We start from the raw sequence: 25,371 nt of genomic DNA, 5'->3' as shown, positions 1-25,371 counted from the left end.
TGTGTTATTTTCAAGAGTATGGTAAAATTGTGCACTTGTGATGTGTCTGGTCTATAAAAAGTTTGTAAAACTGGCATTCTGCCACCCTTAATAAAACATGTCTATTTTAAGGCAGCAGTTAGGGTTGGGTGGCTTTCACAGTAGAGATGGGAAAAAACAATTGGTCCCACTGGTGTCAGTGGAGAACTATGGCCTATATTCTTTCCTTTTGTGGCGAGCAAAGTTTCCCAGAAGAAGCAACATGAGATAACTAGGAATACCTTGTATGTGGAGAAAGTGGAGGAACTGGGAACGAGTTTTTGTATTATGATAGAGGAAGAAGAGAGAACGGTGGTAGCCCAGGAAGGTTTCATTTTTCACAACCTATAAATACCTCTCCCCTGTGCCAGCAGATGTGCAAGATTAGCTTGCCCAACTCTGTTCCATCTGTATGATTCATTCGTTCCTTCAGGAAATATTTATTGACTGCCTATAATCTAAGAGGCACAAGAAACAAAAAATTGAGTTTTGCTGCTTGATCATTTCACGTTCAAGTCCAGCACTGGTTTAACAGCTGGTAAATTTGGTATCTTTCATGCAGTAGAGCAAACATAGAGAGGGAACTAGAGAATTTTTCTTAAAAATTTCAGCTCACCTTCAGCTCTATGTCCAAATTTTAATCATTGTCGTGATTAGAGATTAGCAGAGAATTTGTTATTCTCTCATAAAAAGAGCACGTAATAGTAAGAAATGCCCCCCAGCACTGTTATTTACACATATAAACTTGCACTTGACTCGGTGGGTATCTCTTCTCCAAAAGAGAATAGAGGTGATACTTTATTACGGTTTTCTTTGAATAAAACAATTTACATGGATTATGCCCCATGAAAGAGAAGTCCTTTGAATAATATATCATTCTTATCTACATGTCTAGAGCTACAGATTTGAAAGATTCTTGCACTTGGAAACTATAAAATAGATGCATTTGAAGATAAAAAATGATTTTAATAATTCCAGTTCAGTAGAAAAGAATGGCTATGCTGATGAAGACTTGAATTTATTCCTTGCATATCCTTGACCTGCTTACATTAAAGATGTCCTCTAACTATGCACGAGAGTATTAATCTGACTAGTGTTAGGATGTTAGGGAAAAAGCTTTCTTTTTTCTTTTTATCGAGTAGCACTGACTTCATCAAAGTCACGCTTCTCCATTAGTTATAAAGAAATACACTCTGGCTGTTTGAAATTAAGACCTGAATGGAAATCATGTCACATTTTCATGTTCAGACATCTTGTAATTAGAATAAAGCAACACACATCTTGGAATTTCAACAAAGGAGAATTCAGTCTTCTATTACAGATGTTCTTGATTGGGCTCTGTTGACGGGTGACAGTGGCTTCCGGGTTGAAGTTCTCTCTTTTAACCTTCAAAATCATGTCTAATCAATGCATTGATAGTGAAGTTCACATTTTAACATCAATATTCTTTGAAATTATGCTACATAATTGAACTGGAGATGAAGATTGCTTTCTCTGAAAAGGCAAAAATATATCAGGTTCAGGTTTTACTGGAAGCCAATGATGAAAACCCTAGTGCCTTACCCCGTAGAGTTCTTTTATGTCTCATGACAAACCCGTAAGCATCATTAGGCTTCATTTGATTCAGTCTCAGAGAGGCAGAGTGACGGGAGCAATTGATTTGCTCAAACTGCAATTTCACTGTAGAAAGATTAGAAGCCAAATATCCTGATTCTCAGTCCAAGATCTTTGAATGAGAGTATCAACATAATGCTCCTTTTTTTCTTTCAGAGATGTTTTCAGGTTAATTCATAAAGCACATGGTTCATATCGAAAGACTTGAGCTAGGTGTGCCCTTACTGCAGTAAATTATTATTGATCTTTTATTTTTCTGATTTTCTCGTTAGAAAGTAAGTTTTCTCAGGGAAGGAGCTGAACATGTCTTGTCCGCTGACATCCTCAACAGTCAGCCCAGTCCAGCATAGCATGAAAGAGAGCACCACATGTTTTTAAAAAACGAGCTGCTGGTATAGAGAGTAGGATCATGGTATTTGTTCTGCAAGTTTGGCCTGTGTTGCTAGAACAAATAGATGGTTTATGGTTAAGTCAATTGAAAAGTTGGTATTTCATAATTAATCAAGGAACTCTGCCTATTTTATTAATTTTTAAAAATGTTTTTACTTTGTAAAAAGGGCCAGTGGCAGGTATCCCATCTCTTTTAGTAAATATTGTTCATCGACCTAAAATATTCCCACGCTCACGGAAGTTCTTGCAACATCTTCTAGCCTCAGTGATATCAAACACTAATTATTAATATTGCAGCTATGTTAATTGAGACTATTTAACTCGATACTAGGTCCTCTGCTAAGCTCTTTACAGGCATTATCTTATTTAATATTCACAACAATTTTTTTGAGTTAGGCACTAATACTATCTCCTTTCACAAAGAAGGAAAGTGAGAGGTGGAGAGAGTGCATGACTTGGCCAAAGTGACACAAGTATTAAGAAGCAGACCTGGGCAGTGAGGCCAGATCTTTCAGACTCCATGGTTCTAACCAATACTCTGCTCAACAGCAGCCAGCACCAGGGCAAAGACAGGAGGAGAGAGTGGGGAGATACCATCGGAATGGTGGAGGAGGCAGGGATGTCGATAGACCTGGGACTGAAGAAATGACTGGGACTGAAAAGCACCATGAGAACATCTAAGAGGTCAGGAAGGAGAAATGGCACTGGGCTGAATGGGAGAAAATGAAAGCCTGAACCAAGGCAGCAGGAATAAAGCAGAAGATGAATGACTACAGCTCAGTGACTGTTTGGACAAGTTGGGTAAGAGATGGAGCATCCAAAAGATGCACAGTTTTTAGCTTTGGTGCCTGGGGAGAGCAGTGACACCATTAACTGAGAAGAGAGGGCCACCTAGTCTTGCAGCCATGCCTTCCCAGCAGCCCCAGATGTTTTATGACCTTGATCATCTGATCAAAGTTGAGCTCTTTTATAACTCATTTACTTAGTGGCCTTTATTCTACTCAGTGATAGTCTAATGAAGAACTAATTCCTACCTATTTCCCTCTGCTAGTTGATATTCACTTTTTGGAAGGAGATTTCTGATGGAGATATTTTTTCCAAAAGAGTAACTATCATAGTGAAGATCTCGTCATGATCAGGTCATGGAACAGCTACTAAGGGCTGGCAGGTCCTCGTGTTACTCTCATATTACAACAGCTGATTCTACTATTGGCTCTGACCTTAATGTATGTTAAAAAATATATAAGGTCGAGAGCACATTGAGTTTGCAATTTTTTGGTATATTCTGATGATAAATTTTATTATAGAAACATCTGACAGGTAGCATAGACTTTTAGTGTGCAAAGAAAATGGAATTCTCATAGGAACACATACTGTCCAAGTTTTCTTCCCAATTTTCAGCTTCTCAAGGCTTCTGATGGTATTGGGACCCAATCTGGGATGATTTGCTCTGAAATAAATCCACGATATTCACTAGTGTATTAACGCCTATTAGGGAGCCCTCTTCTTTCTCTCACTCTGTCTTTGAAAAGGCTGTGCATTTGTTTTATATAAATATACTCTGTCCATTTCTGAGAGGAGCAAAGTCATAGCCAAGGACTAGTTTGAAATATATTTTTCAGAGACAGTGAGAAAAGTTACATGAAATTCTCAACTTCTGTATTCAAGTCGAATAGCTAGAATCCTGCTCTACTTGAGCAAAGTCTTATTCAAAGCCTGATTCTTGTCTCACAATAGGATGTACATTCTGGGAATTTACAGTTATGTCAAAGAGAAAAATTCTGGAGAGAAGGGGAAAGAAAAATATGTCTCCTTTGGTACATATGCAGACAACATATGCTCTGATGCTTGCCACATCCTGTTGAAACACTGCTGACAGATTCCAAATGAGCAAGAGGGAGGAAGTCAAGAATTAACAAGCAGCTAGGAGACTCCATGGTGAATCATTATTCAAAGAGCAAATGTACTTGGCTATTAAAATAAATGACAAGATGTTTCAAAGAAGGAGACTCGTAGGCCAATTTTCTCAATTGAATGTTTTCAAACACCTACTATGACTTGATACAGTGATAAGTGTCTTGGATGATCTAAAGATGAAACTTACACTGTTTTGCCTTTAAGATAATAAGATAAAATTGAAGGGGATAAGTACTGTAGAGAGATTTAAAGAAAGTACTATGATGAACATGAAAGGACGGAGAGATTAATTTAGATCAATATCAACTAGTTCTAATAATATAAGACTGTTTTTTGGGGCAACTTTACTGTAATACTGCAGAATTATTTGGAGAGTCAAACATCTGGCCATTAGGAACTCTCCTTTGGTATTATGCTAATCTCATAGTTTTATCTTATATTTATGGTACACAGCTTAATACTAAAGCATGTATAAACCAGGAGTTAAGAGTTGTATGAAGAAAAGATTGCATGTTAATTTCTGGTTAAACTTTTGTTTTAACAGATTTTGCAAGTTTCAAATATTCTACTTGTATATGGTGGAAAATTATTTGTTCTTCATGTCAGGATAGAAGATAACTCTCAATTTAACATTTCTTCATGACCTCACTTAAGCAAAAGGGGTCACAGATTAAACTGCCACCCAGCAGCAAATTGTCTCATGCAGGACCTATTTTATTTGCCATCATGTTCCTGATGATATTGGCCTTTGTGGTCAGGCAGGTATGTGAAGTCAATGTCTAAAATGGCACGTAGATTCCTTGTTTGGACACGAAGAATAGCTCAAGCTCCATCACAGCAGACAATATGATGGTCAATGTGGTGATGACCCAGTTCCCTTCGCATCCCTTCTAACCAAGTCCAAAAATCTGAACCCATGTGTCTTAGTCCATTTGGGCTGCTATAACAGAATACCATATACTGTGCAGCTTATAAACAACAGAAATTTATTTCCCACAGTTTCGGAAGCTGGAATTCAAAGATCAAGGTGCTGGCAGATTCAGTGTCTGGTAAGGGCACGCTTCCCGGTTCACAGACAGCTCCTTCTTGCTGTGCTCTCACATGATGGAGATGGCAAGGGAGCTCTCTGGGGACTCTTTGTAAGGGCACTAATCTCATCCGTGATGGCTCCACCTTCATGACCTAATCACCTCCCAAAGGCCCCACCTCCAAGTACACATTGGAGGTTAGGTTTCAACATATGAATTTTGGGGGGACACAAACATTCAGTCTGTACCATCATGGAACACTTTCACTGACCATCACCTGTGCTGCTCTTTGCCCAACTGTCCTTCGCCTACAGGAGCTTCCAAGAGTCAGAAGTGCCCGGGGGCTGACATCTTCCCATGGCCCAGTAACCAATGACTGTTAGGTGTGGGAGAATGATAGCCAAGCTCCGTTGTCTCTGTTTGGGACAACTCTAACTCACATTCCAGAGGTCCCTTATGGGGTTGGCTGAGGTCCACTCATTGATCTCAAGGACTTTTGCCCAAGGTCTCCCCTTCCCTTGGTTTCTATCCCTTTCCTATCCTGCTTCCCTGTTTCTTATCACATTCCCATTAATAAATCTCTTTCACACAACTCTTCGTCTCAGGATTTGCTTCGGGGGAACCTTATTTAATACAGAATAATTTCATGATTTAATAATATGGTTGACATTTACTACTTCCAAAAATAATTTGAGGGAGTTACTTATGACATTTTCCCTTAAATTTGTACTCTTTACTAGTCTACATAAACAGTGAACTATAAGTTCCTTCCTATTCGTAAAACCTATCTCGGTACAGCAACTATGGAAAATGGTATGGAAGTTCCTCAAGAAATTAAAAATAGAATGATCATATGATCCAGATATTCTGCTTCTGTGTATATTTCTACAGGATATGAAATCTCTGTCTCAAAGAGATGTCTATACTCCCATTTTTACTGCAGCATTGTTCACAGTAGCCAAGATATGGAAACAACCTAAGTGTTCATCAGCTAAGGAATAGATAAATAAAATGTGATACACAAACATACACACACACACACACACACACAATGGAATTTTTTTTTTTTTTTTTGATGAGGAAGATTCACACTGAGCTAACATCTGCTCCCAATCTTCCTCTTTTTGTATGTGAGCCACCACCACAACATGGCCTTAACAGATGAAAGGTGCAGGTCCATACCCAGGAACTGAACCCAGGCCACTGAAGCAGAGCACACTGAACTTAACCAGTAGGCCACTGGGGCTGGCCTGACACACAATGGAATATTATTCAGCCATGAGAAAGAAGGAAATCCTGACATTTGCAGCAACATAGATGAACCTTGAGCACATTATGCTAAATGAAATAAATCAGACAGAGAAAGACAAGTACTATATAATCTCACTTATATGCGGAACCTAAAAACATCTACTCACAGAAACAGAGAGTAGAATGGTGGTTTGCAGGGGCTCAGGGGCGAGGGAAATGGGGAGATGTTAGTCAAAGGGTATAAACTTTCAGTTGGAAGGTGAATAAGTTCGGGAATCTAATGTACAGCATAGTGACTACCGTCAACAATACTGCATTGTGTGCTTGCAAGTTTCTATGAAAGCAGAGCTTGACTGCTCTAACCATAACCACCAACAACAAAATGGTAATCATGTGAGGTGAAGGATGTGTTAACTCACCTTATTGTGGTAAACATTTTGCAACATATACGTATATCAAATCATTGCATTGCACATCTTAAACTTACACAATGTTATAGGTCACTTAAATCTCAATAAAGCTAGAAAAAAGGAAAAATAAAAAGTCAAACCTATCTCGGACTGCCTGAAGCTTATCCTTACCAGTTTAGCAATTTATTCTCTACCTAGAAAAGCTCACAGAGTTCACACTATATTAACTCTTGCAGATCTCTTATAAATCTATTCAGTAAGGCTATTTCCAGCAGCAAGCCTCCGTGGGTGTGTGGAGGAAGGGCAGGGAATGGGGTGTGACGGGGCTGAGGCACTGCTAGATAAATGTTTTCCTCCACTTAAACATCTATTTTTATTATTTTCTGGTCCATTCCAAACAACAATATTAAAAATCACTTTTGAGGTTAAAATTTAATAAAACTTTTTTTAAAGGTCTAAATAACAAAAAAGCTTGCTGCACCACATCATAATCTCACAAAAATTTTGCAAACCCTTCCATATGACCAGAATAGAATCAGAACGACTTTAACCTGCAAAACAATATCTCACATAGGAGCTAACCTAATTAATCAATTTCTCTGACCCACAGGTGGGCAGTGGGACTAAAATAAACCTGAAGCCAGCCCTCCACGGATGTCTGGAGGAAGAGAGAATTCCCACTACACCTCTCCAGCTACGTGATCTGGTGCAGTGCAGCTCTGCAGAGAAGCCAATCACAGCTACACAGGCGCCTGGAGTCATGGGGCAGAGAAAGCCATAAGACCGCACGAAAGATGGCCAACCTTGGGCAACACGGAGGACTGAGACAACACAGCCTAATGACCTTGCGAACTGAAGCCATGGCACCTGAGTAGAATCGGCTCTGATATTAGCCCAGCAGAGAGAGGAACTGAGATGGCTGCTAGCACTGGGATGCCAAAAGGCTGTCCCTTCTGGGTGGAGAAGCTCTGCCTACCAGCCCGGCAGAGACAAGGAAGCCTGGCTCTCCACTTTAGGGCCCCCAAATCTGCACCGTGCAGTGTGTGGAGCACGCAGTTACCACTGCCCACCTGCTGCAAGATCCCAAGCTAAAAAGTAACGTAAAAATTGTTCCCAGAAAAAAGTGAGCAAGAATCTTGAAGATTTGAAGAACATAAAGTGTCTTGATTTCATGCACCAGGCCCTGCCCCAAACCATTAGACCCACTGCTCCACAAGTAAAATTAGACCCAAACCATTAGACACACCTCTCCACAACTAAAAATTCTTATTTTAGTTTCATGGCTGGTGGGGCCCAGACAAGGTTTGTAATTCTTATCAAAAGAAACTCACTGTTTCTATTCCATATGTTAATAATGTGTATCATATTTTTACCCTTAGCTTTTGATGAGGGAAAGAATGGTTAAGGTTGCCCCAAGGAGGGGAAATAGCAAAGAAGCACATTGATATTAATATAATACACACACAGATTAAATGATAATAAAACACAGATTTTAAAGGTCAGTGGTTTTCTCTTAAACTTTCTCATTTCCCTATGACAATAGCCCCGTGAAGTCAGGAGGACAGGAAGTACCCTTCTATACTTTTTACAAAAACAAACAGAGATTCAGAGCAATGCAGTGACTTGGCTCCAGAACAACAGGTGCACAAGAAGCAAGCCTGCACACTGGCAGTTCATTGGATCTCATCTGCTCTTCTTGACACACCATATTGTTCGGGATCTTTGAACATGTGAAGTGGAGCCAATTCTTTAGAAATCCTCTGACTCCAAGGGGAGCAGCTAAAATGGCACCCCTCAAAAGATCTATGTGCATACTGAATTATAAATTATCAGATGTGATAATTCAATCGCCTAAATATTAAAGCATGTCCCAGTATGCTAAATGAAGTCATATTTCATCTTCAGAGCCACAGATATTACTGGTTGGATATATACATAATTCCTGTCTTCTTCATTCCCTTGTTTTTAATTCACTGACTACTGCAACCAACAGAGGTCACCTCAAACAATTTGGCAAAGGCATTCCAAATTGTTTACCATTAATGGTGTAAAAGGTAAACCCCGATATCCTCACTGGTCTCCTGTCTTTTCCTATTAAAACCCATGCTCCATAATCATTCTAGAGTCATCTGCCCAAACATAAATCTGACCATATCATCCTCTGCTTAAAAACACCCAGTGGTTTTCTGTGGTCTACATCCGAGCTGCTTCACTTAGCATGGTACTTGTGGTTTTCTTTGATGGGTTGTGTTTATCCCCCAGCCTCATGTCCTGAGATTCCTTGTCTTGTACAGCACTCTCAAGTAATTCCAAAATCCTTCGGGTCCACACAATTTTTCTCTGTTTTCTGTCACATTTCTCTTCCCCCACCCACTCAAAGCAAACATCTTTTCACCTAATTCTGTGTATTATTTGTGAGACTCATTTCACCTTGTACTTCCTTTAGAAGACTCACCTTATCCTGGCCAGCAGGCATACAAGCCTCTTCTTGTGCTCATCATTCCATATCCACATCTCCATCTTGAAACCGCTTACTCTTTTTATAACTGTGTGTGTGTGTGTGTGTGTGTGTGTGTATTTTTTCCTCTTACTAGAGTGGGAGGCCTTGACACCAGGGATGATGTTGATTTACTCATCATCTTTAGATTTCCAGCATCTAGTTTAAGGCTAAACACGTAGTAGGTCCTCAATAAATGTCTGGCTACCTGAGGTGAGGTGAGATTAAATTATTTCCTTTAAAACATTTTCTTTCATTTTTGTTTATATTAAATTTGATCTGTTCTTTTTTGTACTATTTTCCCTTTAACCTTTCCTCCCCCATTCAATTCTCTGCCAATTCTCTAAACTCTTGGCATAAAAAGCAGAATAAACTAACTGATTAGAACAGGCTCATTCAGTTCTCCTTAGCTCTAGGCTTACAAAATAGGTTGAGATAGAAAACTAAAAGAATCCACTTTGTTTCTTTAAAGGTTCCCAGGTGAATAAGTCCAATCAATTTTCTTCTCCAGAAGTCTCAGTGTAATAAAGCCTGCAGAAGGAAATTGATTAGGTATTAGAGCATACATCGCCCACTGAGCTCCCCATCCTTCCTCCCTTTGCCCTTGTTAATCATGCAATAAAGGGGCTGCCTGGAAACATGAGAAAAGCTGTGTCATCAGCCTCACTAATTTCATGATGGCAGAAATCTGCAAGTTGTGTTACAGCATCATTTTGTGGCCACTATGATTCCCATTTTACATCTCTAGAAACTAAGTGATGTGTGTCTTTGTACAGTTGTAACCACAAAGAGGAAATGAATCACGGTTTCTCTTTTCATAGCTCTAAGAATTCGGTTAAAATGTTCTCCTTCTCCAAAATAATGTACTGAGCACATTTCCTTGCTAGTTCAGTCAGAGTGATCAGTACCTGACCACTTTTATATTTGGTTTCACTTGAGAAAAAGAATTTGAGCTATGCATTTATTGTTAGAACTGTCAAAAACCTTAAGTGTAAAAATTTAAATAACTTGTTTTTTTTTACAAAGAACAGGAAGAATTGATTACTTGTATTTATTAAAAAAATAGCATTAGCCATTATCGTGCAAAAAGACATCTATTGCAATTTGCTCACTGAATTGTATAGGTTTTGGCCCTAGGAGACAAAAGACATGGATGGTGTGTCTATTACCAGGGACTATTATCTGTGGTGTTATTTGTACCATGAGCTGCAGCAAAACATCTGACAAAATGCATGCTGATGACCACAGGGGTGGTCAGTGATAAGCTCTTCTCACTGGGTGGATGTTATCTATCACCACTGGTAGAAAAAGTCATTTCAGGCAGTCCTTTTCTGCCTCCCATTACGTGATCTCAGAAATACTACTGGACTCTTCAGTTGGGGAGGAAGAAGCCAGTGCAGTGCAGAGGAAAGAACATGGGCTGTGAGACGGACAGACTTGTTTCTAGGGATTATAAACAGCTGCTTCAGTGATCAGACTCTGCGTAGGTGTCTTGAACTCTACAATCTGTTTCCTCACCTGAAAAATAAGGGTCATAATTCCCATCTCAGTGTTTTTGAGAATGCTGTTAAATTAAATAAGATGGAGTACGTAAAGTGCTTAGCACAGTACTACCACAAACAGTTCTTAGCAAATGTTTTCTCTTCCTCACTAATGGAAGGCAGAAATAATAACATAATTAAATGTGACGAATTGGAAGAATCATATAAAAATCATACAACTGATGGCTAAGTCACTAGATTAGAAGATTAATGACTGGAATTAACATGGCCAGGAAGCAGGGTAGGATCCTTCCTCTTGTACTTGCAATTTAGGTCTCATAGTCAAGTCTCGGGAAGGTAGTTCTTTGAGTTGTTCAATTCAAATACAGACCAGTAACTCACACTTACACGACACCTACAAGTTGTCCAGTGTACTAGACCCTGGGAACACAGAGATGAAAGAGCCAGTGCCTGCGGACCCTCATGAGCTCAGTCTACTAGCCATCAGGAAGGACAGGGAGGCACTAAGGACATTACCTATCTTCTCTTGTCTTCTTCTTAACACGAAAATGTCCCCTGTGAGGGATAATATGTTAAGCTTTCATCAATCAGGAACATTTTAATTTTCATATACTCACAGACTGGAAAAGACTAGAAGCCACATGCTCCAAGTTCCTCACTTGACAGAGAGGGCAAAAGAGGCCTAAAGGAGGAGAATGATTTTCACAAGTTCATAAAATTGGTTTTTGGCAGAAAGAGGAAAGGAATATAGGAATGCTCCTACCTAGCCCTGTGTTGGCTCTACAGCTTTAGACTATTGGCTCAGTGGAAGTCTATGACCTCTACCTGAAAAACTCTTCAAAGTATATGCCCTACTTGGGGTGGCTCTTCTCTTGAGGGCAATGTTCACATATGACATCCTGGCGGGAAACCAGCTTTCTTTCTTCCTTGTTCAATTTTCAGAGCCAAAGTCACAGTCGAAGTTGGACTCCAGAGAAGAGAAGAGAGGGGAGGGGCCCCTTATCTCCCACTGAGCTTCTTACCAATTATGACATCATCTTTGCCCCCTGCCCAAGACAGGGCTTTAATATAAGAAGGCAGGGAGCCATTTTGATCATAAACAATTTCTGAAGCATGAAGAAGAAATGATTTTCGCAAGAACTGTGTTTAAGACATCTATGCTTTCTACCTTGGTTGTTTAGAGGAAAATAGCATTAATTCCTCCAAAGAAATGATTAGATTTTAATGGTTTCTTTGGTTTAGATTTTAGTGCAATCACTATGCATGTTTGTGTGAAAAATAGTGGCAAATAACGAGTTTAAAGGTTCAAATAATCTGGTTTTTTTAACCAAGGAAAAAATAATGACTCTTCAAAGTTGAATATTTTGTAGCAGGTTCACCTCTAGATTTCTACTATGGAGCAGAAAACAACAGAATGGTGTGAATGTCCTCTCTCCCTGCTGGAGTGAGAGAGTTTGAAAACTACCATCTCTGCAGGGATTACAACCCAACAGCCTGTTTTTCTGTTTCTTATCTGCTTCTCTCCAAAGAGGGAAGAGAAAACAGAATGGCAATCCCTTTGAACTAGCCCTGGTTCAAAGACTCTAGGATAAATGTTTTGCTTATGTTTGTGATACAAGGAGGAAGTAGTTACTTACAGAATGCACTTAGTCATTACTTCTAAGTCATCAATTATGTTCATTTCTGACATTTCACCTCTTCAACAACTTTTATGATAGCGGCATCTACTTTGACAGTTTTCTGTTTATTCCACCTTTCTCCCTGCAGTACTGGTTTGAAGTTGTATTATCTTTAAAAGGTAAACAACGACTATACTTCTGAATTCTAGCTTCTGAACTATAATGTGGCAAGTAGAATTACATTCAGTATATTTTTTAACAAGAATTAGCAATTAATTTAGTGTTCTGATTATTATTTATATTATGCATGGATCATAGGGGATTCCTGTGGTGACTTCCAGGGAATAAGTTCTCTGGAGACATGGTCTAACCCAGGTCAACACCTCAATAGGGACTGAATCTAGCTGGCTCTTAAAGAGGCTGGGGTGGATTGGTTTGCAGTGGAATGACAAGGAGGCAGAACCAGGATATGAGACTGAAAAACAAAATCTGCAATTACGTGGCTTGAGGACTTCTTCCTCTCATAACCACATGGTCATACCTCCTCCTCGAATTTACTAGATCACCCTCTAACACTCGATCCATTCGATTCATGCTCAGGCTTCTTATGATTCCTGCAAGACTCTGGAAGCCTTGGAGAAGAAAGGCTGTCCTGTGCATAGCGCTAGAGTGGCTTTATAAACATTAGATTGGTGTGTTCAGCCTTTGAACAGGGGTCAGCAGGCGTTTTTTTTAAACTTTTCAGTGAGATTATGATAGTTTACAACCTTGTGAAATTTCAGTTGTACATTATTGTTTGTTAGTCATGTTGTAGGTGCCCCACTTCACCCTTTGTGCCCACCCCCCAACCCCCCTTTCCCCTGGTAACCACTAATCTGTTCTCTTTGTCCACATGTTTAACTTCCACCTATGAGTGGAGTCATACAGAGATTGTCTTTCTCTGTCTGGCTTATTTCACTAAACATAATACCCTCACGGTCCATCCATGTTGTTGTGAATGGGACTATTTTATCCTTTTCTATGGCTGAGTAGTATTTCATTGTAGATATATATACCGTATCTTCTTTATCCAATCATCAGTTGATGGGCACTTAGGTTGCTTCCATGTCTTGGCTATTGTAAATAATGCTGCAATGAACATAGGGGTGCATGGGACTTTTGGAATTGCTGGTTTCAGGTTCTTTGGATAGATACCCAGTAGTGGGATAGCTGGGTCATATGGTAGTTCTATTTTTAATTTTTTGAGAAATCTCTATACTGTTTTCCATAGTGGCTGCACCAGTTTGCATTCCCACCAGGAGTGTATGAGGGTTCCTTTTTCTCCACAACCTCTCCAACATTTGTTACTTTTTGTTTTGGTTATTTTTGGTCTAGAGGTATTTTAAAAACATATTTTTTATGCAATTTGGCATTTAGTGCAGTTTGAGTTTTTGTAGGTCCTCTTTTAAGAAAATTCCTGAATGCCATAAACTAGTTGATTTGCAGGACTATGGTATATATGGAAAATGTTACAGTCCCATTTTTTCTACCAGTAATGCTTTTAAAGATCTTGGAATGCATCAGGATGGCTGTGAAGAAATGAAGGTATAGGACAAGCAGGAGATGAAATGAGAAAAAATGCACCACACAGACCAGAGAGAGAACCCAAAAAGCATTCCTAGAGGTTGCAAAAACACTTTCAAATGTAGAAAGAAAAGAACCGCACACTGAAGACTGAATGAGGTGAGGTGAAATGGACCAAAATGTTTACTCGATATGAAAAGCTGGCAATGTATGAAATATGGTTACTTTTAGCAACAGCATCGGATGTAGATTGTTCCTTTTTCATGTATGTTATGAGTAGAGTGTTGAAACTACAGTTCTAGAGAAAAATATAAGGTCTGTCATTCTGGGGTGAAAAAGTCTTTCGGTCTACAAAGAGACCACACCTCCTTCTTTACCAATGTCCCAACAGAGATGAACTTAGCGACACTGAATGTTAACGACAAAAGCAGAGCTGCACTTTTCCAGGTCTTATTTCCATTTTTATTAAATTTCTTCCTCGCCCCAAACCTTTGAATTTCTTTCGGCTTGTCCTTATTTCATTTCAGTCCCCAGTACTGTGAATCAATGCTAATTTGGCTGTCCAGATGCTATTACACATGCTGTTTCTCATCTCCCTTTGCCTGTTTGCTGCCTTTAATATTCGGAAATATCTGTGCATAGGAGTTGCTTCTCATTGATCAGATTTACTTTAAAATATCTTTGATTTAAAAAAACAGACAAGAAAAATCTTCATGGCATAAAGGAGGGAGAGTGGACATCTAGCGTCAGCCACTTACTGACTGTGGAAAGTTTGAGAAGTGACTTCATCTCTCAAACTCTGAGTTTCCTTATCTGCAAAATGAAGGTGTTGGAGCTGATAATCTTGAAGCTCCCTCCAGAGCTAACAATCTTATTTTTTGAGATAAAAATCAACATCGGTCAGTCAGTGTGATGTGAGTAAAGCGAAAAAGTAGAATATCTACGGCCTTTTTCACAGAATAGCAGAATCTTAGCCTGTAAGGGATCTTACAGTACTTCCAGCTCTCCTTTATTTTGACATTTGGGGAAAATGATGCCCAGAGAGATGAAATGACTTGTGACACAACTATACAATAGCAGGAACGGTGATTTAATATATTACGTATCTATAAACAATGCCCTGGCGGTCTAGGGGTCAAGAGTCAATGATTTTACCACTGTGCCTGGGTTCGTGTCCTAGTCAGGGAACCACACCCCGAGTCTGTCAGTTGTCAGACTGTGGTAGCTGTGTGTTGCTATGATGCTGAAAGCTATGCCACTGGTATTTCAAATACCAGCAGGATCTCCCATGGTGGACAGGTTTCAGCAGAGCTTCCAGACTAAGACAGACTAGGAAGAAGGACCTGGCCACGCACTTTCAAAAAAGTTGCCCATGAAAACTCTATGAATAGCAGCAGAGCATCATCTAATACAGCCCAGAAGGCGAGAAGATGACCTAAAGAGACCAGGCAGTGTTCTGCTCAGCTGTCCACAGGGGCACTAGGAGTTCAAATCTATGCAACAGCACTAACAACAAAAATAATGCTATGAGTTTCTGCAGACTTTAATGGTTTAAGCGATAACACTATTTGGCAAAGCTCATAAATGTGTCATTAGGGGTTTGGAAGTACTAAAAGGCAGAGAGTTGGGATAGGTCTGTGTATTAATCAGGGTTCCTTAGAGAAATAGAACCAATAGGATATCTATATACAAACACACACACACACATATATAGGCAATCTGCTTTATGGAGCTCACCAATTCAAATGCTAATCTCATCTGGAAATACCCTCAGAGACACATCCAGAAATAATGTTTAATCTGGGCACACCGTGGGCTAGTCAAGTTGACACATAAAATTAACCATCACAGTCTCACATGGCTGTGCCACGGAAGATTTATAAATCTAGAAGACAGGTTATTGAAATGGACAAAATGCAAAATAGACAACCACATAAGAAAATATATCTTCCCCCACGTGCTTGTTGGTCTAGCTAAATGAAGGACTGTGCAAACTGCCAAATACACGGAGTCTTGCACTAGGGTCAAATCCCAGAAATATCATACTTTAAACAAGGGTTTTAAGAATCCATGTGCTTTTCAAAGAGTTATCAGCCACATAAATCTCCTCAAAAGTAAACCTCCCTCAACAGTGATATATGCAATGTCCTGCTGCTGACATTTTAAGTGCTGTTGTAAAAGCATATTGCGGTTAATTTAAAACGTAATTAATGGAAGATTAATTGTTATCTCAGAAACTGGAACACGTTACTGACAAGTGAAATTGGTGGTCTGCATGAAATCTAGAGTCAAAGGGAAGGGATCAGTCTGTGTCTCTCCAGCACTGTCTAGGAGAGGCTAGGCTAGGACTTGCCCCAATTCCTTAAACAGAAATAGCCGAGAATGGCAAACAGTTGATCATTGGACTTGGTAGAAAATCTCTGTAAAATATCCATCTGCCTTTGTTTCCATTCTCCTCTCCCCAAAGGCCTTTCGGTGTATAACTGAACAGATCTGCAGATCAGAAGAGCATGCCCCATCCAGGACTAGAATGTCCCGTATAATTTCCAAAGTTTAGCAATAAACTGAGGCGCTGGTGAACAACTGCCTATGGAGTTTATAAGTCAGTACTCTAGACCTGGATTGCCCCTTGGAAATCATGGAAATATGTAGATTATAGCAGTTAGAAAGAGTAAGTCCTGAACCAGTGTCCCTCTCAATATGCAGCCAACCTAACAGGACACGATGAGCCTTTATTTTAATTAACATCTGAATTTCAAGCTGGATTTCCCACAGATGTTTCCCCCATGATCCATTGTGGCAAAGGAACAAGGAGGGCATGCAATCAAAGAGAAATTGACAAATTTCTAGATATTCAATTAGAGAGAATTCCCTGAAGAAATAGCACAAAGTTAAGTTAAATTTTGGTGAAAAAGAAGACAGTAATGCTTTTTACAAGTCTCATTTCCATCAGGACCAACGTCAGCCTGGAGGACACAGGAAAGCCCTACACACTGGGGCAAAGGGCAGCACAGAAGGCAGACACCACAAACCTCACCATTTTCCGGAAGCTGACTCTGCTTCTATTAATGGACATCTTAGTGATTCCTTTTTCACTTAGGAGTCATGTTAACAGGATTGAAAACTACAAACCCTAGATACATGTATTTTGATTTTATCAACTGAATCCAAAATGGAAAACAAAAATACTATAACATGAATATTCAAATGAAAATATATATGCAAAACCCAAAACAAAACAAAACCCCCAAAGCATTGACTTTAGGGCCAGCTCAATCACATGTCAGGTATGACGGCCCACCAAACACCCCAGGATTCTGTATAAGCTCAGAAACTATGTCTTATATTTATTTTGTCTAACAGGCAGCATCCAGCAGAGTGAGGAGCCTAGAGAGAAAGAATTTGTTGAATTGATGCACTGATTATAAATTCAGCAGATCTGGCAACTACCGAGACTTGCCATCATGACCAAGTCACCAAGCTCTAGCCCCAAGGCTGCAGGCCAGGACTCAGAGTCCTCAGGAGTGCCAGGAAAGCTCTGAGACCCAGCATTCAACTTTGGAAAGGACGGGCTCTGTGACATGGTGCACCCATGAATCAAAATGTCCTCCTTTTGTTTAACACGATCCCACACTTCTGGGTTATTAGCTTGTTTGGTGATCCTCAACACAACAGGAAGAAAGGAAATTGAAATACCCTGCATGTTACATTAACCTTCCTCAGGGTCTGCTGTTCACTTTTGAGAAGTTATTTTTAGCACAATTTTTCTCTCAGATATAATAGTATTATGTCTAGTCAATACGTTTGTCTAGTTCGTATATCATAAAGGCCTTTTTCTTTCTTTTATTTTCTTATTCTTTTCTTAGGATAAAATTGAGAATCATTAGCATTCAGGTGAGTTTAGACTGGAAGGAACACACATGTCATTTGATATCTGGAAAATTGGAACTGATAAAATATGTGAATCTCAGAGAGGAGTGATAATAGATATTGAGTGTTAGGGAAAAACTGAAAGAAAAAGAGAACATGAGTTAAGCTTAGGCATTGAATGTAAGGAATAGAGGGGTGCCTCTCAATTAAAACGCACAAGGTGGGTGTGTCAGAGGTGGATACATATTAACTTTGAGGTGGATGATGGGAATATAGAAAGCAGGGAATTTTCAATTACTGTAGAGGTAACAAGGACGTGGAAAATAAAACCTTGCTTGGTGAGGGAAACCGAAAGACGTGGGTGTTTCAATTACAGAGGTAGTAATGGAAGTCCAAAAATAGAGGTGCATATGCCACAGTGTGGGTGGCCACAAGAGGAATGTTGGGAAATTAAAACATGCTTAAGTATTTCATTCTGATTTTTAATATTATTCAGATATTAAATAGCTTAGACTTAGTTCCCAATTTGAGCTGATACACCCTGTAAAATAATTTATGATTTCAGGTGGCAGTCTCAGTCAAACAAAAATGTTATTCAGTGCAAAACATTTCAACTCAGTCCTGGCTGCTGTTGTTGCTCTTATTATTACTACATTTATGACCTCTAGCAGTTGGGTGAAAAATTTAGAGACAGCAAGAGGTCTGAGTAGCTAGCAGATTCACCCAGATTCTGCCAAATTGTCATGTCACTAATTAATCTAGTAGCAGACTTGGCTTTTAATTTGCTAAGCAATCACTATTTTCTGGAGCTCTGTCTGCCAGGGAGAAGGCTCAGCAGTTGTATCGAGTGTGGGAGATGGGGAAGACGTTCCTTCCTGCACTTGTTTACAGTTGGAGCTAAGATTCTTGGCTGGAGCATCTGGAGATGCCTAGGCACCCAGGATCCCCACAGCAAACTGGCCCAGTGAAATTCCTGTGGGTGGCAGAAAGTCGAACAAAGGCAGCAAAAACATGTATTTATGTTTGCAAATATGAAAGAATAAGCTCTTCAAATATCTTTTAATAAAAACTTTCCTCAAAGGCAACCTCAAAATATTAGCATCTTTTTATGCCCAATATTCCTTATTTGCCTGCTAAGAAATAGCTCCATGTTAGGGAGATTTTTATAGCTTTTTCTTCAAAAATCCTTAAGGGAAGGTTATTAAAAATGTTTATGTCTCAGTTCAATAGTGATACTAAAGCTCTTGAGATATATCAGGAGCATTACTATTGCTGATTGAAAACGTACATGTGTTTACAAGCATATATGTGCATAATTATATTATGATGCTATTACGCTGGGCTCCAGAAGTGCTGCTCTGCCACCGAAATTTAGTATTTATGTTCATAAATGGCTATGTGATGTTCTTTTAGTGATTGCTTTTTACGGGAACCAACAGTGGCTGGTCTAAGTGGCTGGCTCAGGGAACAGCCCCTCATCATTCTCGCTCCGTTTTTATGGTCCTCATGGCAGGAGAGTGGGAAAACGCCATTTAGATAAAAGAAGAGTCAGCAAAAGGGTTCTCCCCAAAAATAATCTGAAATCCTGCTTTTTGAGATTGCAGTGTCAAATTCTTTAACTCTCTGAAGACTGAAATGGATTTTGTTTTATAAGAGTCTCAATTTTTTTTCAATACAAGTGCTGATTCTTATATGAAAGCTGGAAACAATAAAATAATGTTATAGGGTCAGTAAACATCAGGCAGCATATGTATTTTCCAAAGTCATCATGCATTGCATCATAAAGTAACTAGGAAGCTAGTTACCTCCTTTAAGAGCATTTCCACTGATAAAAATAGCTAAAGTTTTATCAATTGCCTGCACGGCGTGTGCTCATGCAAATGAGTGGGAAAGCTGGAGTTTAGGAATGTTCTATGTAGTTTTTTACCCCACCCACATGTGAAAAGTAAGTGAGGCAGTTATTCCATAGCTAATACAATTGCCCTTCTATGGCCAAAGTAAAATAAAGAAGTTAATCTGGCTAGGCACATAAATTACAATTAACCATGCTGACATTGACATTGATAAACTAGCCCTGCACCAGGCAACGTGATTACAAAGACGACCATGAACTTTTGCGTGCTTTCAAGGAGCTTACCATTTAGCTAAGGGAGACATAGGTAAACAATCAGTTATAACGCAGTATAATCGGTGCTGTTATAGAAATATGAATGAATTCAGAAAAACCAAATGGAATTATGCTATTGGTATTACCTTTCAAAACTCTTCATAAAAATTTCTTCATCAGTAACATGAAACTGTATTGTAACATTAAATCTCTCCAGTGAGACCCTGGGGTTACCTCCAGGATACACATTCTGTGATTTGACACTAATTTAAGTTGTGGTGCAGATCACCAGAAGTTCTAAATCGGAAGAAACAAAATTCCCGAGGGCAGCATTAGTGATGGAGTCAGATACCGATCTGCCCTTTTAATCTGCTACTTTTTCCACTGAATTTGGCTTCCACATCCATGCAATGGGATGTTACCTCACTACAAGTCAAACCAGGAAATGCATGTGAAATTAGATGAGGAGACTGCTAGCAAAGTGAGTCTTCCTGTGCCCCTTTCCTACTGCACTTAAATAGTACTCAGGGTGATTTTAACTTACAATACTACGTCTCTCGTGTTGTTGTGACTCCTCTGCAGATCTCACCCGCTGCAAAGAGGCGGGAAATCTCCCAGGCCTCACACCACTGCAGCATTCAGTGTTTAAGAATCTGACATTGCATTTGAACCATAGTTACACAGCCCCTTTTTTTTTTGGTGAGGAAGATTGTCACTGAGCCAACATCTGTGCCAATCTTCCTCTATCTTGTGTGTGGGATGCTGCCATAGCATGGCTTGATGAGTGGTGTGTAGGTCTGCACCCAGGATCTGAACCCACAAACCCTGGGCAGCAGAAGCAGAGCACGTGGTTAACTACTACACCACCGGGCTGGCCCCTACACAGCCCTTTTAATACCAACAAGAGTAGCTAAATGAAAGGTGATTGCTTTTCCTTCTCTCTATTTCTTTACAAATCGAAAGTCTTGTTTCACCAACATTTAGGTAAAAATCTCCAAGAATACTACTGATGTTGATGTCAAAATATTTTGCAAAGACTCCAGGGGGATTCTTACGGATTTGCCAAAGTTGCAGCTCCCAACCTCCTGACTTTATTAGAGAAGGAAAAGGTAGAAATGTGAAGCCCCTTCAAGCTCAGTATCAGATGGGGCTTGCTGTAATAATAAAGCATATGAATGCTATTTTGACACTGAAGAAATGACATGACATACTGTCCACTTCTTAGTCCTAATAACGTGGCATCTACAAACTTTGAAGAAAGGAGGATAAAGGAGGAGAAAGATAGATGTTGTATCATGTTACTTAAACTCTTTTGAGTTTCAGTTTCCCTATTCACATGAAACTTGAGTGACAATTGGCTGTCTTGTTAATAGTCTTAGCACAAGTTGAATATCGCAGAAATAAAAATCCACTTCCACCCAATTAATTTTCTAAAAAAAGAAGCAAAAGAATTCAATGAAAGGATAGTCTTTCCAATAAATGGTGTTGGAGCAACTGGATATCCCCAAGCAAAAACTAAACATATAAATAAATAAATTGAACCTTGACCTTAACCTCACATCTTATATAAAAACCAACTTAAATTGGACCATGGACTTGAATGTAAAACATAACACTATAAAACATCTAGAAAAAAACGTAGGAGAAAATCTTTAGGACCCACGACAAGGAAAAGAGTTCTTAGACTTGACAACAAAAGCGTGGCCCATAAAAAGAAAAGTTGATAAATTGGACCTCATCAGAATGAAAAAAAATTTATTCTGTGAAAGACCCTGTTAAAGATGAAAAGACACATTATAGACCAGGAGAAAATATTTGCATATTGTAGATCTGACAACAGACTGGTATCTAGAACATATAAATAGCTCTCAAACCTCAACATTAAAAAACAAACATAAAATCAGAAGATGGGCAAAAGGCATGAAGAGACATTTCAACAAAAGAGCTCTACAGGTGGCAAATAAGCACAAGACAAGCTCAATATCGTTAGTCATTAGAGAAATTAATATTAAAACCACAATGAACCATCAAAATGACTAAAATAAAAAACAATGATAACATCAAATACTGGCAAACATGTAGAGAAACTGAAACACTCATGCATAGCTGGTGGGAATATAAAATGCTATAGTCACTTTGGAAAATAGTTTGACAGTTTCTTTTAAAATAAAAAAAAGGTCTTATCATACAATCTAGGATTCATACTTCTGGGCATTTTATCCTAGAGAAATGAAGACTTATTTTCATGCAGAAACTGAAAAATAAATGTCCACAGCAGCTTTATTCGTAAAAACCAAAAACCGGAAACCACCTAAATGTCCTTCAATGGTGAATGTGTAAACCAACTGTGGAACACTCATACCGTGCAACATGCTCAATGAACAGAAGGAAGAACTACTGATATGTGCAACAACTTGCATAAATCTCAAAGAAATTATGCTCAGTGAAAAAGCCGATCTCAAAGGATACATACTGCATGATTCCATACATATAACATTTGTGAAATAATGTCATAACGGAAGTGGAGAACAAATTGTTGATTGCCATGGGTTAGAGATGAGGCTGGGGGTGGATATAGCTAAAAATGGGTAACACAAGGGAGTCTTTTGGTGATGGTACAGTTAAATACCTTGATTGTGGTGGTGGTTAAACAAAGGTACACATTTGATAAAATTGTACAGAGCTATACATACACACAAACGCACGCACAAGCATACACACACAAACACACACACAAATAGGGGCATGTATTACTGGTGAAATCTAAATAAGCTCTATGGTTTATACAATATAAAAACAATCTAATGTTTCCTCCTAAAATCTCGATTTTGTTTAATTCGCTCAAAAAACTCTAAAGAGAGAATTATGTTTCCTAATTAAACAGCCAGCATCCTAAGTGCTCTCTTCATTCGTCTAGCTCCCCAAAGTCTCTTCTTCATAGTTGTTGCTCCATATTATATCTTTTCTCCCAATAAAACCAAATGAAACAAAAACCAAACAACCACACAAACAATAAACCTCTCTCACCCTTCCTCTTTCCCCCCATCTCCACAGCTAAATTTCTCCTTGCTTCTCCCACGTTTGGGTCCCTTTCCTCCGGAAGACCCCTCCAATCGCTGGATCATCTCTTTATTATGTAGATTATTTTAGCATACTTCAGATTATTTTAATTCACCTCTTTACCCATCATTAGCTGCAATACAAAAAAAGCTCTAGAACTTGAGTGAGCAAACACAAAAACCTCTGGGGGAAAGAGAAGGATTTGAATATTGACGAGTTAATATTGTTTGTCCCTTCCGTTATCAAATGGGGATAATAATACCCATCATCATCATAGGGTTATTATGAGTGTTAAATAAGGTGTCACATGTAAAGCACTTAGTACAGTGCTTGGCACACAGTAGGTGCTCAATAAATGGTAGCAGCTGGAAGCAATTGGCACACAAAAGAGAGTAGTAATAGTAGTATTCTGCAATTTAAAAATCCACAAACAAATATTCATTAAGCATCTAATATATTTGTAGCACTTTGTTAGCACTACGAAGTAGCCAAAGGGAAAAAGATATAGAACATAAATGAGCACATGAAAAGGCGATGCCATCAGTCACTAGGGAAATGCTAATTAAAACCATAATGTGATACCACTACACACCTATTAGAACAACTAAGATGCTGAGCAACGGGATCTTATTCATTGCTGGTACAAATGCAAATGCCATAGCCGCTATGGAAAACAGTTTGTAAGTTTCTTATAAAGGTAAACATTCACTTACCACACAACCCCACTTCTAGGCATTCATCCAAGTGAAATGAAAATGATGCTCAAACAAAAATCTGTATGAGAATGTTTAAAGCAGCTTTATTGCCCCACACTGGAAATTATCCAAATGTTCTCCAACTGGTAAATGTATAGGCATACTGGGTATGTCCATACAGTGGAGGACTACTCAGAAATACCAAGGAGTGTGCTACTGACACACACAACATGAATGAATTGCAAATGTATTATGCTAAGAATCCAGACACAAAGTCTACATGCTGTATGACGTCATCTAGGCAAAACTGTAGAGTCAGGAAACAGATCAGTGGTCATCGGGGACTGCAGGTGGGAGAGCAGTTGACTGCAAAAGGTCACAAAGAAAATATTTGGGGCAATGGAACTGTTCTATACCTTGATTATAGTGGTGGTTACACAACATTATGCATTCGTCGAAACTCATAGAAATGTACATTAAACAGAGTGAATTTTACCCTACCCAAATTCTACCTCATTTAAAAAAAGTAGAAAAAAAGAATTGTAGCCTAAAAGTTAAAAAGACAGATCTTGCCCCTCTGTGCCTTCAGATATAAGAGGTGAGACTAATGCACATAAGTAAGAAAATCACATGTACTAGCATATAATTTGTTGTCAAATTATGAGGTTTAGAGATGGGTACAAATTATATTTAAAGAGATCATTGATTAATGTGGGAAGAAGAAAGATTAGGTCTCAGTGGGGCTTCAAGGTCAAACACCAAAAAGATAGGCAGGACCTGGTTGGGCAGGAAAACAGAAAGAGCATTTTCGCCTGGAGGGATGTGAGTAAAAACATTGAGCAGGACTGAGAAGCTCACCTGACTGGAGGAGACTTATTGTTGGGAGTAATGAGAAATTAGTTTGATAAAGACGATGGAGCCAGATTGCAGAGGGTCTTACATTTTAAATACAGCCTGTAAAAGGATTAAATTCCGCTTGAAACACAAGTATAGTAGTCTCTTAAATGGAGAGTTAGTTATCATAAAAAGCAGTGTTTTCAGATGATTATTCTGGAAGTAGTGTCCCCTATAGAAGAAGGAAAGAAGTGATCTTCTGGCACAACAGGAAAGGGGAATCAGTGTGCTATATATGTTGCAGACCTAGATTCCCTTGTAGCTGTTGAATTGACATCTTAGCTGATTGTTTTAAGAATAGATATCCTGTGTTAAAAATGGAATCTTTGAATGTTTAGCAAAAGGGAAGCACAGCTGCCTCTAGCAGTTTATTTCTATAGCTTCTGGGCATAAGACATCATAGATAGAAATGGCTGCTCCAGAGGCTGTTTTTTTTTTTTTTAGAACTGTGGGGGATGCAGCTGTCTGGAATGCCACATGCTCGAGTCATTCCTGATCTCATAAATAATGAACTCTTGGAAATCCTACAGAAGAGCAGTTTTCTGCTCTGGAGTTCAAATACTTCTCGATCCTTTTATAAGGTCCGTGAAGAAAGGGCATCCATTTCTACATTGGAAACTTCAATGGGAGTATAGGAGAGTACAATTCTAAATCCTTGCTTTGGTAACTATCTGTGCTCATGAATGTCTCTGTTCTCTCTTCTGTGGTTTTAGCTAATAGTCTTTACTTAGAAAGATGTCATCGTGAAGTAACTAAAGCTCAAGAACTTGGGTTTCTCTCCAAACACTGTATAAGCCCCTGGAGAATATATTCATTATTTGTTGTTGTAAAATTCTACTCAGAATCTTTACAGGGACTAACGAGTTTTAATTATATGTTAGGTCATCATTTAAAGGCTTCATAAACTTCGTTTAAAAACAAAGATGTCAAGATCAA

General features: G+C 39.0%; 1 protein-coding gene and 1 long non-coding RNA gene across 2 annotated transcripts in view; both read right to left on the bottom strand.

Moving 5' to 3' along the window:
• CNTNAP2 (contactin associated protein 2) overlaps positions 1–25,371 on the bottom strand; it is a 1,879,249-nt gene that overhangs the window by 546,376 nt on the left and 1,307,502 nt on the right. The gene's annotated exons all lie outside the window — the stretch shown is intronic.
• LOC111772212 (uncharacterized) lies at positions 9,372–11,635 on the bottom strand. Its single transcript, XR_002806100.2, has 3 exons — positions 11,391–11,635; positions 11,245–11,309; positions 9,372–9,656 (listed from the first exon to the last, which is right to left on the bottom strand). It is a non-coding gene; the product is annotated as an uncharacterized lncRNA (long non-coding RNA).

Source organism: Equus caballus, chromosome 4, assembly GCF_041296265.1.
Source record: "Equus caballus isolate H_3958 breed thoroughbred chromosome 4, TB-T2T, whole genome shotgun sequence".
In the NCBI taxonomy this organism is placed as follows: domain Eukaryota; kingdom Metazoa; phylum Chordata; class Mammalia; order Perissodactyla; family Equidae; genus Equus; species Equus caballus.
The sequence above is the reverse complement of the archived record's forward strand: the minus strand, read 5'-3'. Positions and strand labels throughout refer to the sequence as shown.